The following is a 15,926-nucleotide window of genomic DNA, read 5'->3' as shown; positions in this document are numbered from 1 at the left end:
ATCAAGGACTGGTAGCCATGCCTCTAATATACAGCATACCCCAATATAAAACATAAAATCTTGTTAGGCCATATGCCCTGACTGTAACGACACACTCAAGCTTTTACCTCAGGAGAAGGTCACAAATAGGTCAAGGATCAGTTGTTTCCAGGGTCTTTTGGTGCCACCAATGAATTCACTCAACCTCCCACTCCTTCCCCACATAAGCAAAGGGGATAAGTGGTACATTGTATGCTGTGGTGATGGATTAATTAGATGTGTTAGTGGAGTGTGAATTCACGTTTATTTTAATACATATTCAGATACTTAGATGCAGAAATAATTATAGGTATCTACACTAAGAGAAGAGAAAGATGCAAATTGACCGTACCTTCGCATGCCCGCCAGCCAATCAGGAGTGAGTATTCAAATTAACCCAACAAAGATGCAGGTTAATTTGCATTCACAGGCGCTGAGCGGCCTGGGGTGGGATACTTGTGTTGTCGCCATGGCGACAATGCAGGCATACCTCACCGCCCAGCCGCTCCAGGCCTCTGGGCAGCGTGGGAAGGCGGAAAGGTTGCTCTGGCCGGAGCGAAGGTGGTGCTGGCAGCCAGGGGAAGGAAGGCCCATTCTTGCATGAATCTTCGTGCATCAGGCCTCTAGTGTTTCTATAAAAAGTTAATATATATGTACACATATGTATTTATCAATTATTTGTTTTCTGTTCTATCTTGTGAGCTGATCTAATAGCAATGAGCACACCTAATGCCCAGATTGCGGTTTCTAAATACCATTATCCATTAAAGGAAACCAGAGCCCTTTGTGGAAAGGGCTGGGGCAGGTAAAACACAAAATGATCTCATGTATGTTAAAAGGACACCTGAGAAGCTGGATCCCGGGTCCGAGTGAGGCCGTGAGCTCCTGGATCTGGGTGAGGCTGGGTCCGGGTGAGGCCACGTGCCCCTGGGTCCGGGTGAGGCCACGCGCCCCTGGGTCTGGGTGAAGCTGGATCCCGGGTCCGGGTGAGGCCGTGTGCCCCTGGATCTGGGTGAGACTGGGTCCCGGGTCCGGGTGAGGCCTCGTGCACCTAGGTCCAGGTGAGGCCACGCGCCCCTGGGTCTGGGAGAGGCCACGCGCCCCTGGGTCCGGGTGAGGCCACGCGCCCCTGGGTCTGGGTGAGGCCACACGCCCCTGGGTCTGGGTGAAGCTGGATCCTGGGTCCGGGTGAGGCCGTGTGCCCCTGGATCCGGGTGAGGCTGGGTCCCGGGTCCGGGTGAGGCCACGCGCCCCGGGGTCTGGGAGAGGCCACGCGCCCCTGGGTCCGGGTGAGGCCACGCGCCCCTGGGTCCGGATGAAGCTGTGCCCCTGGGTCCTGCCGAGACCAAACCAGAGGGAGTCGGACCTGCATTACCACCATTTGTCCACCATCCAGAGCTAAGGGGTCAGTGCCGACATGTACACATAAGGAACTGGTGGACATTGAAATTGGGTCTCAAAAGAACTGTTGGTCCAGAAAGAAACTCACTACAGACTGATTCATTTGCCTGCCAGCATAACTATTATTTCTCGTCTCACATTCAGTTCTTATAAGTATATCTCTAGTGACACATGATCTCGCTCATCTAGGGGAAATGATGAACAACATAGACTGATGAACAAGAACAGAATCAGAAACAAGGAGGCATCGATCGGACTATTGGGCCTCAGAGGGAGGATAGGGGAGGGTGCGGGGAGGGGGGAGAGATCAACCAAGGGACTTGTGTGCATGCATATGAGCCTAACCAGTGCTTGAGTTCAACAGGTGGTTGGGGCATCCGTTGGGAGGGGTGTGGGATGGGAATGGGGGGATGAGGACAAATATGTGACACCTTAATCAATAAAGAAATTTAAAAATAAATAAATAAATAAATTCAGGGAAAAAAAAAAAAAAGGACACCTGAATCAGTATGAAAAATCTCCCAACAGACAAGGCTGAAACCATTTTCCCAGTAAACTGTATAACAATTAAAATATGGAACAATTTTCCTAGCAAAATAAATATATTTATTAAATTGTAACTCAAAGAAAAATTATCCATCAGTCTATACCAGTATCAATAAAATATTTGATAAGCAAATAAATGGGGACAAAAAATAACTCTTTCTTATGAAAGATTTCCAAATAACATGTATAGACACCTGCCTTCTAGGAGGTAGACATTTATTTCCTTCTCCTTAGCATGGGGAGGGTTTATTATATCCCACAGAGTAGAATATGGGGAGGAGAAAATAGTGATTTCATAATAGGGAAACATTGAAGAGACCATTATAACCAAGTGATAAAGGATACTATCCACAGTGATCATTTGTATCACTATCCTGTATTCCTTGATATGCAATGAGAAACACACACTACCTTGAAGTATGTTTTAGAAATACACTTATCTTTTCAAAGTGAAAATTACTTAAATATGTAACATAATGCATTAAAATATTTTTATTTTTCAGTTACAGTTGACATACAATATTATATTAGTTTCAAGTGTACAATATAATGATTAGACATTACATACTTTCCAAAGTGATCACCCCAATAAGTCTAGCACCTATCTGACACCATACATAGTTATTACAATACTAGAGGCCTGGTACACTGGGGGTAAGGAGGTGAGGGAGAGGTGGGTCCCTCAGCCTGGCCTGCACCCTCTCATAGTCCGGGACCCCTCAGGGGAGGTCCACCTGCCAGCTTAGGCCTGATCCGTCAGCAGTCAAACATCCCTCTCGCAGTCCAGGGCTCTCAAAATCCAGGACCCCTCGCTCCTTACCACCCGCCTGCAGCATTGTGCGTCTGCCCCCTGGTGGTCAGTGCACATCATAGCAACCAGTCATTCCACCGTTAAGTATATTTGCATATTACGCTTTTATTATATAGATTATTGACTATATTCCCTATGCTGCATTTTACATCCTCATGACTATTTTTATTGTTATTAATATATTTTTTATTGAGAGGGAGAGTGAGTGAGAGAAACATCAATGATGAGAGAGAATCATTGATCGACTGCCTCCTACATCCCACAGGGGATCCAGCCAGCAACCAGGGCATGTGCCCTTGTCGAGAATCAAACCATGACTTCCTGGTTTATAGATCCACGCTCAACCATTGAGCCATGCCAGTGGGCCTCATGACTATTTTTATGACTGCCAATTTGTACTTCTTAACCCCTTTCCATTTTTCACCCAGCCGCCAAACCCCCCTCCCATCTGGCAACCATAAATTTGTTCTCTGCATCTATGAGTGTTTCTGTTTTGTTTTGTTGATTTATTTTGTCCATTAGATTCTATCTATAACTGAAATCATATGGTATTTGCCTTTCTCTGACTTATTTCACTTAACATAATTCCTTCTAGATCCATTTATATTGTTGCAAAGGGTAAGCTTTCATTCTTTTTTATGTCCAAGTAATAGTCTATTGTGTATCCGTACCACTTCTATTTTAACCATTCTATTGATGGACAATTAGGTTGGCTTCATATTTTGGCTATTGTAAATAAGGCTGCAATTAACATTGAGGTGCATATATGTATTTTGAGGGAGGGGTGCATATATCTTTTTGTATTAGTATTTTGGATTTCTTCAAATAAATACCTAGAAGTAGCATTGCTGGGTCCTATGGTAGTTTTATTTCCCACTTTTGAGGAAGCTCAATACTGGTTTCCATCGTGGATGCACAATTTACAATTCCACCAATGGTGCACAAAAATTCCCTCTTCTCTACTTCCTCACCATCACTTGTTACTTGTTGATTTATTGATGACAGTCATTGTGACAGGTATGAGGTAATATCTCATTGTGTTTTTTTAATTTGCATTTCCCTGATGATTCCCAACATTGAGCATTTTTTCATATGTCTATTGGCCATCTTTGAAGAAGTGTCTGCAGGTCCTCTCCTTGCTTTTTATTGGATTGTTTGTTTTGGTATTAAGTTGTGTGGATCCCTTATGTATTTTGGATATTAACTCCTTACCAGATGTATCATTCCCAAATATATTCTCCCCTTCAGTAGGTTGTCCTTTTGTTTTGTTGATGCGAAAAATCTTTTTAGTTTGATGTAATCCCATTTGTTTATTTTGTCTGTCTCCCTTGCCCGAGGACACATATCAAAAAAAATTACTAAAAGCAATGTCAAATTTGGGGTCTTACATTTAAGTCTATAATCCATTTTGAGTTTACTCTTCTATATGGTATAAGAAAGTCATCAAGTTTCATTCTTTTTTATGTATCTGCCCAGTTTTCCCAACAGCATTTATTGAAGAGTCTGTCTTTACCCCATTGTATTTTCTTGCCTCCTTTGTCAAAAATTAATTGGCCATATAGGCATGGGTTTATTTTTGGGCTCTTTACTCTGTTCCATTGATGTTTGTGTCTGTTTTCATGCTAGTATCATGCTGTTTTGATTACTATGGCCTTGTAGTATATAGTTTGATATTAGGTAGTGTAATACCTCAAATTTTGTTCTTCTATTTTTTGCTTTGGCTATTTGAGGTCTTTTGTGGTTCCATATAAATTTTACCATTATTTGTTCTAGTTCTGTGAAAAATTCCATTGGTATTTTGATAGGGGTTGCACTGAATCTTCAGTGCTATCCCTGATAGGGCAGTATGAACATGTTAAGGATGATAATTTTTCCTATCCATGAGCAGAGTATAGCCTTCCATTTATTTGTATCTTCTTCAATTTCTTTCTTTAGTGTCTTATAGGTTTCCAAGTAAAGTCTTTTTCCTTTTTGGTTAAATTTATTTCTAAGTATTTTATTCTATTTTATGCATTTTTTTCTTAATTTTTTGTTCTGATAATTCCTTATTGGTGTATAAAAGTGCAACCAGTTTCTGAATATTAATTTTGTATCCTGATACATTACTGAATTCATTTATTAGTTCTAATAGTTTTTTGGTGGATTCCTTAGGGTTCTCTTTATATAGTATAATTTTATCTGCTAATCCATTACAATTCCTTTGTAGGCCTCTAAATTTCTATGACTATATCTATACCCACCAACTTTACAATAATGTAACAAATTAAATGCTGACCATTACAGATTTGTCCTAATTTTTTCATTTAATTCTCTCATCTAGGACCCACTCAAGGCAAACAATCTCAAAATGTGACTACTGGAGAGTGGGGGTCTTGCTGAGACTATGACTCAAATAGATACTTCCTTATGAGATAACCAGTTCATATTGCTAATGACAGAGGATGGATTTGTCTTAGTCTCCATGATGCTTGACACATATATGTTGAAAAATAATGTTCTTGGTAATTTCCAGATTTTTGTACCAGCATTTTTCAAACTTCTCCCTTTAGCATACTCTAAGCCCAGGTTTTGGTTTTGCAGGCTGAGAGAAATTTAAGGGTCTCTAAACATTAATTGATACTATCATTGCTTGTCAAGGAGGTGAGTATGGCAAATAAATAATAGGGATCTGACCATTTACACCCATTTAAGTAATCTAGGAGTGGTTAACCCATGCTCTTGACACCACAGTATTTCAGCATGTATATAACTATTCCTTGTTCTCACATATGGATCTATACTTAGGCTTTAGGAATGTCTAATATTAAGACTGAAAAAATGTTAGTGGATTTTCCTCTCAAGTTGGGTAATTTGCCTTCATAAAAATTATTTTATGATCTTGTCCCTATATCTTTTACCATAGAGAAAACAGATAACACTGCTATATCTATTAATTCTTTTGTGATGCAACATCAAATGTTAATCCCTGGAAGAATGATGAATGGTGATGCCCTGGGGCTTTGTTGCTGATTAGACTCTCTTCTTTAAAGATCTTTACAAATAAAATAATCAACCATTAAGAGAATGATTAAATAGGGCCTGTAGGGACCCTCAGAGCCTGTTGTGGTTGAGGCATACAAACCAGGACATTAGGTTGTAAGTGACAGAAAACTAGCTCAAAGTCACTTAAGCATAAGAGGAGGTATTTATGGGCTCTCATAATTGGCCTGGCTTGACCCCAAAACTCAGGACCTTCCAGGCTTTTAGTCTGTTTCTCCACCTCACCGCTCTGTTGAACTCTTCTAGCATCATTCCTCAGAGAGCCTCCCACCTGCCAGTTTGGCAACCCCACTGAGAAAGGCAGCCTTTTCTCTTCCCAAGCAGAAAAAGTTCCACAAACTCTTGCTGGGTCATGTGCCCTTGACCAACCAATCCTCATGCTCAGGGCTTGCTACTCTGCTTAGACTGGCTTGGTCCAGGCCTTCTTTTTTTTTTTTTCTTTATTGCAGGCCTTCTTTTTATTTTTATTTTTGAGAGAGAGAGAGAGATTTGTTGTTCCACTTATTTATGTGTTCACTGGTTGCTTCTTGTATGTGCCCTGACCAGAGAGCAAAACCACAACGTTGGCCTATCAGGACAAGGTTCTAATCAATTGAGATACCCAGCTAGGGCCCACCCAAGCTTTCTGCTCTGTCCATGGAAAGGTGGGGCCCAGTGGTTCAGGGACCAAAGAGGCCATACGGAAGAGGGAGGAAAAGTTCTCAAGGGAGAGTGTTCTCTGACCAGAAAGACTGATCATATGGCAATCATCCACAGGAGCCCAACACTGGATCAACATGGAGCCTCACACACCATCCGCCACCCCTGTACTGTGCTGAGCAAGGTCTATACAAAGCAGAGTTATGAAGAGAAGCTTCTCTGGTGCAGCCTCATTGGTCTGTACCCTCAGTGTGGTGCCTCTTCCACTGACAGTGCGGACAGGCTCCCAGGAGCCACGTGCACCATGTGTGAGGGTGCTGGTGCTGAGCTTTACGCTGGGCCACCAGAGACACATCAGGTTGGAAGGAGTAGATGATGCTTTGCCTGAAGGGGAGGCAGAAGATGGACTGAGTTGGTCCCTGAAAGCAGCTGGAATGACTTAAACTCTCCATTGCACTAACGAAGGTCAGGTAACATGCAGCCAGGAGGACAGTCCTGGTTTCACACATACTGCTGATGTCAGCATTGTCACAATGCTCTCTTAAGAATTTGTGCTCCTTACTCGGAGTGACACAGTTGAAACTCTTTCCCAGATCTAGTAATGAGAAGATTTGGACGGGTGTCACAGAGTCAAGAGAACAATCTGAATTCATGAAGTCCAGCAGTGCGAACAGCAAGCACCATACTGTTAACTGCATGTAGTGTGAATGCATACGAAATGGTCCTGATCATTTTTCTATTGTATATCTTGAGAAAATTATTTGAATTCTCTGGGCATCAATGTACTTCTTAGTAAAAAGTGAGAGATATCCATCACTTCATAGGTATTATGAAGATTAAACTTGCCAATATAAAGTGTGTAGTACAGTGCCTAGCACATAGTGCTGAATAAATATCCACTCTGATTATTATTACAAAACGTATAGGGCTACCTCCACCAACTTAATTTTAGAAGCAGATGAACTCTTCGCTTGTCCCAAAATATTACATACACCATGCTGGCCATTATAGATTCATCACTTTGGATTGCCCAATCTCCTGGATTGCTGAATCTCCATGATAATGTAGAAAACTCTGGTAAGGAACATGAAATACCATATTCAGGCCTTTCATAAAATAGTTTTCAAAACAGATTATGTCTTCCTAATGGGTTTTAATAAAGAGAAAGATGAGATTGACCACAAGACTCTTTAAACAGGTACAGATTTGGTTAAATGGCATGGGAGTAGGATAGACTGTGCTATAAGTGTTGGGCTGAGAAGAGAAAGTCTCAATGGAAAATATTCTCATATCACAACCATCTCCAGTTCTCAGTATTTACCAGGCAGGTGAGCTGGTCTCCTCAGAAAAACTGTATAAACTCTCGGAGCTTCATAATCTTTGGAGTAGGTGTCTATCAAAATCATGGATTTTTCTGCCATCTACTGGTCATTTTTGAGAAGGACAGCAGTCTTTGTGTGAGCAAAAGTGATGGGGTCTTTGATGTCTCTCTTCTTTAGTGGCCCAGCTGGGGCCTTGCCATAAACCTCACTGGAGCTGTCAGGTGTGGGATTGGGTTTGTGGAATAAGTGGCAGGGGTTTGGGGTTAATGGTAGTGGTACATGGAGACAGTGATGAGCATGTGTGGAGTCAGTGATGAATGTCCATAGGTTCAGTAGTAAGGGGTCTGTGAGTCAGGGAGTGGGGCTGAGGGCTGAGTGATTGAAAGGCTGCAGAATCAGAAATCAGTTTCTCCAGAGGTGGAAATGGGATCTCTAGAAGTAATTTCTAGAATTGGAGACTGAAATATCTGACATGTGGAATCTATTTTGTCTGTAGGACAAGTGATGTTTAGACAGGGTGCCTGGCCCTAACTGGTTTGGCTCAGTGGATAGAGCGTCGGCCTGTGGACTGAAGGGTCCCAGGTTCGATTCCGGTCAAGGGCATGTACCTTGGTTGCGGGCACATCCCCAGTAGGGAGTATGCAGGAGGCAGCTGATCGATGTTTCTCTCTCACCGATGTTTCTAACTCTCCCTTCCTCTCTGTAAAAAATCAATTATATATATATAATGTATATAATTTAAAAAATAAAAAATAGACAGGGTGCCTGGAGTCTGGAGGCTCAAGGATATGGAGTCTTATGTTAGTAGGTGGGGTTTCTGTGATAGTGAGGGAGTCTGAGCCTATCAGCTCTGAATATAGTGATGGGGTCTCTGGGGTCAGTCATGGGTGGCTGTAGGATCAGTATGTGGGTGATGGATAGCCTTTGCTGCCAGAATGAGGTTCATGGGACCAGTGGTTCTGGGTTTTAGGAAGCAAACAGGAGTCTGTATGCTTAATGAATGGGGCATATACTTTTAGTAATGGACTGCCTATGGACTTTTAAATCCCGTCCAGACCAGTCATTCGATGCAGGCTGTCTGCGGGAAGCAGGCATACACATGACTGCTGTGATTACCATCCAATAGGGGCAATTCCTTGAGACTGACTCAGATCTGAGATGTCAGCACTCATCATTCCTAAATGCCTCAGACCTGAAAGAGGGGTTTTTATGGAAGAAAAGCTACCACAAAAAAAGAAGTGCCCTTCTCATCAAATCAGATCAAGGGTGCATTAAATGCACCTGATATCTCTGGTGATGTAATCCTTGATCACTGGGTTAAGGTGGTTTCTACCAGGTCTCAGCACTGTGAAGACCTTTTTATGTTCCCTTTCCATGCCCTATCACTTGGAAGTGGATCACAGTTCTAGCTCACACTCCAGGGAAGGGAAAGTAATTGGAATTAATTCAAATTGTCCCATAAAGAAGATCTGCACCTTTCCCTGTATCTATTTATTCAATTATTCATCTGTATTATTATGGACTTGTGATATTTATTTTGTTTCTTGGGTTATAATGCATCACTAATATTAATTATGTATTTGCTTAAATTGTTCAGCTTTGACCATTGAGAGCAATTTCATGTTGGCTTCCGTGCCCATTTGCAAAGCCCATCTTTTTTGAAATCCGAGAATGGTATTTAAAAACCAATATCTGGAAGAGTAATGTCAGCAAAATGGCAGAGTAGGCAGCTCCAGGCTTTCATCTCCCCGCAGACACATCAAAACAAGCAGACAATGTCAGGACCAATTTTATCAGAACTCTGCAAAACAATCAACAACTTACGGCAACCAAGCAAATGCTGAATCAAGAGAAAATGTGACTTCAAAATTGTAGACAATTTCAGTGGTGATTTTACTTGCCCTTGTTCCACCCCCTCCCTGGCATGCAGTGCTTTTAAAGCAGTAGCCACACACATTGCCAGAGAGGCATCTGGTCCCTGAGTCAGGGAGGAAGAGAGCAGACATTATTTTTAAATTACAGTGTGTGTCTGTTCAAACCTGTCTGGAGGGTGTCTGAAAGACTGATGCAAGTTGTTCAATCTCTGTTTCAATTAACTTGGAAGTCAGCATAGGATAGCAGGTCAGGAAAGTGACAGACATTGCACTACAAGGCATACTAACAACTCTCAGATGCCTGGAGCAAAAAAAAAAAAAAAAAATGACCAGGTCTTACACAGTTTACCCACTTAACATGCCTACCTCAATGGCTCTTTGTTTCCTACTCCTACTGTCTGCCATAGCAATTCTGGCATTTCTCCACCAAGTACTTTAGTCATCCCACATCTCCAGGAACCATACTGGAGACATGTTCACACCATCTGATGAAGTCCCTGCCATGGTGTTAAGTCCTGTATCCTCCCCTCACCACATCCTATTCAAATCTAATCTTCAATACCACTTACCCAGAAACTCCAGATTCTGGTCCCATGACCACTCCCTGGCTCTTGCAATACATGACATCACGTACTGCCATCATATTGAGATATTGTCCTATTTCACTAGCTGGCCCAAGGTATCCTGGCTGGGTTATATTGTGACATTTTTCTAGTTATTGACTTGGTGGGAAGCACTTAGTTGGAAGGCTCTGCATTAGGAAGTAATTCAGTAGGATGTGACAGAGTGCAGCATCAAGCAGGGAAAATGCAAAATGATTCTGGGGGTCAGCTGGTGCCATGAATCAAGGATGTATATTTTTTCCAGCTTTAATGAGGTATAATTTATTTTTTAAATTGTATATTATTAAATTGTATGGCATGATTGTTTGGTATCTATATACACTATGAAATGATTACCTCCGTCAAGCTAAAGGAACATATCTATTATCTGACATAGTTGACTTTTTTCTTCTTTTTGGCATGCTGAGAACACATCTACTCTCTTAGCAAATTTCAAGTATACATACAGCATAGTTAACTATAGTCGCCATGCTGCACATTAGATCCCTAGAATGTATTCATCTTATAACTGAAAGTGGTTCCCTTTAACCAACCTCATCTCATTTTCCCCACCCCAGGTGACCATGGTCTAGAAAAATGTACAGTACAATTCTTAAATAAATAAATATTACAAAAATACCACGACATAAGAGCAGATCAAAAAGAGCTCACAAAGGCTAAAGGTGGAATAATCTGTCCAAAATATCTGATACTCTAGAGTTATACTCTGAAAGAATAACATGCATATGCATAAGCATGTGGATGTAAATAAAAGATTGAATAAATGAGAAGAGGCAAATCTTTCCTACAAAATAATTCCAAATAACATGTAGATACCCCTCCAGGATTTCACTTTCTTCTTCTTTTTTTTTTTGTTTTGTTAATCCTCACCCAAGGACATTTTTCCATTGATTTTCAGAGAGAGTGGAAGGGAGGGAGAGACAGAGAGAGAGAAACATCAATTGGTTTCCCACATGCGCCTGGAACAGGTCGGGGATGGAGCCTGAAACGGAGGTACGTGCTCTTGACCAGAATTGAACTCAGGACCCTGCAGTCTGCAGGTCCACTGAACCAAGCCGACTAGAGCCACTTCCCTCTTCTTTCAGTGCAGGCTGGACTTAGTGACTCACTCACTTCCAAAGAATAAAGTGTGGAAAGGTAAACAGTGACTTCACAGTGGAGAAACTCCATAATCCAAATCTAATCAAGATAAAACATCAGACAAACCAAAAATGAAAGAAATTCTACAAAAGACATGTACTCTTCAAAACTCTCAAGTTTATGAAAAACTAGAGAAGACTGAAAACTGTCATGTGTTATAGAGGACTAATGGCACATGAAGACAATGTAATTTGTTATCCAGAATTAGATCAGGGAAGTGAAAAAGGATATGAGTGTCAAGACAGATTAAGCACAAATGAAGTTTAAAGTTTAACTCACAGTGTTGTTACCAATATTAATGTTGCAGTTTTGACAAATGTATCATGGTTATGTATGATGTTTATTTTGGCCCTAGCCAGTATGGCTCAGTGGATAGAGCATCAGCCTGCGGACTGAAGGGTCCTGGGTTCAATTCCAGTCAAGGGCACATGCCTGGGTTGCGGGCTCGATCAATGATTCTCTCTCATCATTGATGTTTCTATCTCCCTCTCTTTTTCTCCCTGAAATCAATAATGCAAATTGACTGTCACGCCCTCACACAAGATGGCCAGCAGGGGAGGGCAGTTGTGGGCGACCAGGCCAGCAGGGGAGGGCAGTTGGGGGCAACCAGGCCAGCAGGGGAGGGCAGTTGGGGGCAACCAGGCCAGCAGGGAGGGCAGTTGGGGGCAATCAGGCCGGCAGGGGAGCAGTTAGGCGTTGATCAGGCTGGCAGGCAGAAGGGGTTAGGGGCAATCAGGCAGGCAGGCAGGCAAGCAGTTGGGATCCAGCAGTCCCAGATTGTGAGAGGGATGTCCCAGACTGGAGAGGGTGCAGGCTGGGCTGAGGGACACCCCCCAGTGCACGAATTTCATAACCAGGCTTCTAGTTTGTATATAATGTCCTGCAAACCTCTAAGAGATGCATGTATGAAAATGACTAGAACCAACACAAGCAAAAGGTTTGAGAACTGAACTACAGCACTGAGTACAAGACCTGTTTCAAAACTGACCTGTGGGTAGCACACAAGTGAGGGAGACCAGAATTGCACTGCAAAGGCTTTGGAAGCTAAATTCATAGCTGAGCTACAGCCCCACCAACAGTAGGCCAGAGTGTATGTTACAAACCAACACAGGTTGACCACTTACTAAAATGGAAGCATGTCATATAATACCCAAAATGTCTGAGGAACAGTATAAAATAGCATAATTGTGTGTTTTTTCTTGTAGACCCAGAGTTTTGCCTTGTTGGAAATCTACTAGGTAATTTCTAGAAATCTACTAGAAATCTACTCAGTAATTTCTGCTGCATATATTCTGTTTCCATTTCTTATGATTCAGAAAGGTGTGTGGGAATGAATGTCATAGCCTGGGAATCACTTCAGTGTGTGCAGATACCCACAAAAAAGAACACATTGTATTTTACAAATAGTCCATTGCAGAGACTCAGAGCACCCTGAGGCAGGTGTAGAATTGTGCATGGTTGGCCACTCCTGGGAGTGCAGTATGCTGAATGACTCATGAAGACTAATGTGCACAGAGGGGGACCTTTTGTCCTGGGAAGATGTGTGTGATCCACTTTTTAGAAACACATGCCAAGGAATAGGGGTAGGAATCTGGAGAGTGACCAATTTACCCTAGGTGAGGAATTTCTCCTGAGATGTCCACTTTTGGACATAAACACAATTATCCTCCTTAGAAGTCATATAAATGAACTCAAATACCCCTTCAGTTAACTTGATCCTCTGCAATTAAAGGCAGGCATGTGACATGGGATTAAGGAGTATGGTGATGTTCTCATTAGTCCAAGTGACTATAAAAAAATAGCAAACTAATTTTTTTCTCACAGCTCTGCAAGTTGGAAAGTCCAAAATCAAAGTGGCAGTAGATTGGTATCCGGTGAGGACACATTTCCTGGTTTGCAGACCACTGCCTTGTGCTGTATCCTCCTCATAGGGAGGAGGGAAAGAGAAAGCAAGCTCTCTGGTCTCTTCTTATAACACCACTAATCCCCTCAGGTGCACCCACCCTTATGACCTTCTAAACCTATTTACCTCCCAAAGTCCCCATCTTATTAAGATAATATTATCTACACTAATAAAAGAGTAAGATGCAAATTGACCATACCTTTGTGACACCCACCAGACAATCAGGAGTGAGTATGCAAATGAACCCAACAAAGATGGCAGGTTAGTTTGCATACACAGGCACCGAGTGGCCGGGGTGAGGCTTTCCACATCACCCCAGCCACTCCGAGCCTCTGGGCAGCGTGGGAAGGCAGAAAGGCAGCTCCGGAGCAAAGGCGATGCCGGCAGCCAGGGGAAGGAAGGCCCATTCTTGCATGATAATATGATATTTCCTCAAAATTTATGGTAGAATATTCATTACAATTACACTAAAATGTAGACTTTTTTTTTTTTTTTTAGTTTTCCAATGGTCATAGTATAATCCCAATTTATTTAGATCTTCTTAGTTTCTTTCAGAAAAATTTTATAGTAACCTGGATATAGGTCTTGTACATACATTGCTAACATTCCCACTAACTGTTTTTGTGGTTTTTGTTAGATATGTGATTTTTTTTCCCAGTCTGTGACTTGTTTTTCATTCTTTTAGAAGTGCCTTGCAAAGAGCATACTTTTAAAAAATTTAATGAAGTCCAATGGATCAAATTTTTCTGTGTTAGCCTTAGTGATTGTGGCTCAGGGTGTTTTGTGAGGCTGCAACCAAGGTGAAAATCAGAACTACAGTCATCTCAAGACTCAATTGTAGGAGGATCTCCTCCTAGCTAACTTTCATAATTGCCTCTTGGTGATAATGTTATAATAACCTGGTTATTATTTAACAGAAAAGGAGAAAAGGGAAGACTAGATAATATAGGCATGCCATTTATACAGCTTTGCCAGATAGCTACAATTAACATCCTCCAAGTCTGTTCTCCACAAATCGCTGGGGAAAGGGACTGGACAATAGACACATGGCCAGGAAGGTCTGGGTAACTTGGGAAGATGCTTAATTGTCAGTCACACCTGGGAGTGAGTCAATGGCCAGAATAGGCATGGCCACTGCAAGGGGAAAAAATATGACACCTAACTCCTGAGCAAAGGAAGTTCCCTCTTTTGGCTGTTTCTTATGCTCTTGGCCCTCTTGCTCTCTTGGGACTCCTGTTCCAGAGGGTGCACCCTCCTACATTCACCCATGTGGCCCATAGCCATGTGGACTCCACATAATGGATTAATGGACTTTAACTAGACTGATGAAACATTGGACCTAATATTTTCCAGAACTGGTTTAAAGTCCATGGAACTTTACAAACTGAGGGATGTAACTCTACACAAATAAAAATCATTATTCTTGCCGAAACCGGTTTGGCTCAGTGGATAGAGCGTTGGCCTGCGGACTCAAGGGTCCCAGGTTCGATTCCGGTCAAGGGCATGTACCTTGGTTGCGGGCACATCCCCAGTAGGGGTTGTGCAAGAGGCAGCTGATCGATGTTACTCTCTCATAGATGTTTCTAACTCTCTATCCCTCTCTCTTCCTCTCTGTAAAAAATCAATAAAATATATTTTTTAAAAATCATCATTCTCCAGTGCGAGTCTTAGAAAATTCCTTTTCTGAAGAAATTGCAAGAACCTCATTCCCACTAGTGAGGAAGAAATTCCACCCACCCAATCCTCCAGCATCAGAATGGCATAGGGAAGTTGGATTTGAGGCAGTGAAGGCATGGGACATTGTTAGGCTTGAAGAGGCTGGTGGGCAGAGGACACTGGTGAGTTTGGGAGGTTGAAATTTTTGCGTGTTTGGTTTTGGAGATTGGTGTTTCTGGAAGGTTGTAGATTTGTGAAAATTAGCAGTCTTAGGCATTCGGGTAGGTTCACAAATGTTTTTTGAGATAAGCAAGTGTTTTTGGACATTTTCTTGGGCTTGAGGAGTCTGAGAGTTTGGGGAACATTGTTGAATGTGGTGAGGATAGGGTTTGGAATAGGTTATCAGATTTGGGGAGACGTGTTTGGGGAGGATTTGGAATTGGAGACATTGAGTGTTTTATGAAGGTCAAGAACTTATGTGTGTTTAAGGGTTTGGTTAAATGGGTAGATTTGGGGATTTAAGAAATTTAAGATGTTGATTGGTTTAGGGAATATGATAGGCTTGGGAATTGGGCTAGCCCCCTATTGAGTGAAATAGCGTAGAATGCAGAAAGCTCTAAATTTGTGTTTCCATTTACATTGATTAGTCCCACAGGGTGGGCAGCTGCTACATTTGCTGTACTTGATGAATTCAGGGCAGGAGGTATTCCATTCAAAATTATGTATCTAAGAAAGTATCCAACATCTTAATTTGGAAGTCTGAGCAATGAGATAAATGTAGCTAAGATCATCATTCTTCTCCCATTCCTGTTCACAGCACTATCTGGAGAAAATATTAAGAGCAAGGGATCAAAGACAAGAAGAAAGACAAGCAGAGACAGAAAGAGCAAAGAACAGGTGAAGAGCAAGGATAGTGGAGACAGAGCAGAAAACAGCATGATGGGGCAGAGAACA

The 15,926-nt window shown here is 42.0% G+C and overlaps 1 long non-coding RNA gene across 2 annotated transcripts in view; it reads right to left on the bottom strand.

Annotated features, from left to right (window-relative positions):
* LOC129147799 (uncharacterized) overlaps positions 1-15,926 on the bottom strand; it is a 58,832-nt gene that overhangs the window by 40,962 nt on the left and 1,944 nt on the right. Inside the window, exon 3 of one of the 2 annotated variants that reach the window (XR_008555010.1) lies at positions 15,612-15,795. The exons of the other annotated variant lie outside the window; for it this stretch is intronic. This is a non-coding gene — a long non-coding RNA (uncharacterized LOC129147799). Of the gene's footprint in view, positions 1-15,611; positions 15,796-15,926 lie in introns of those variants that run through there. 2 annotated transcript variants of the gene reach the window in all.

The sequence above is a fragment of the Eptesicus fuscus genome, chromosome 21, assembly GCF_027574615.1.
Source record: "Eptesicus fuscus isolate TK198812 chromosome 21, DD_ASM_mEF_20220401, whole genome shotgun sequence".
Taxonomy (NCBI): domain Eukaryota; kingdom Metazoa; phylum Chordata; class Mammalia; order Chiroptera; family Vespertilionidae; genus Eptesicus; species Eptesicus fuscus.
This window is presented reverse-complemented; position numbering and strand designations above follow the sequence as displayed.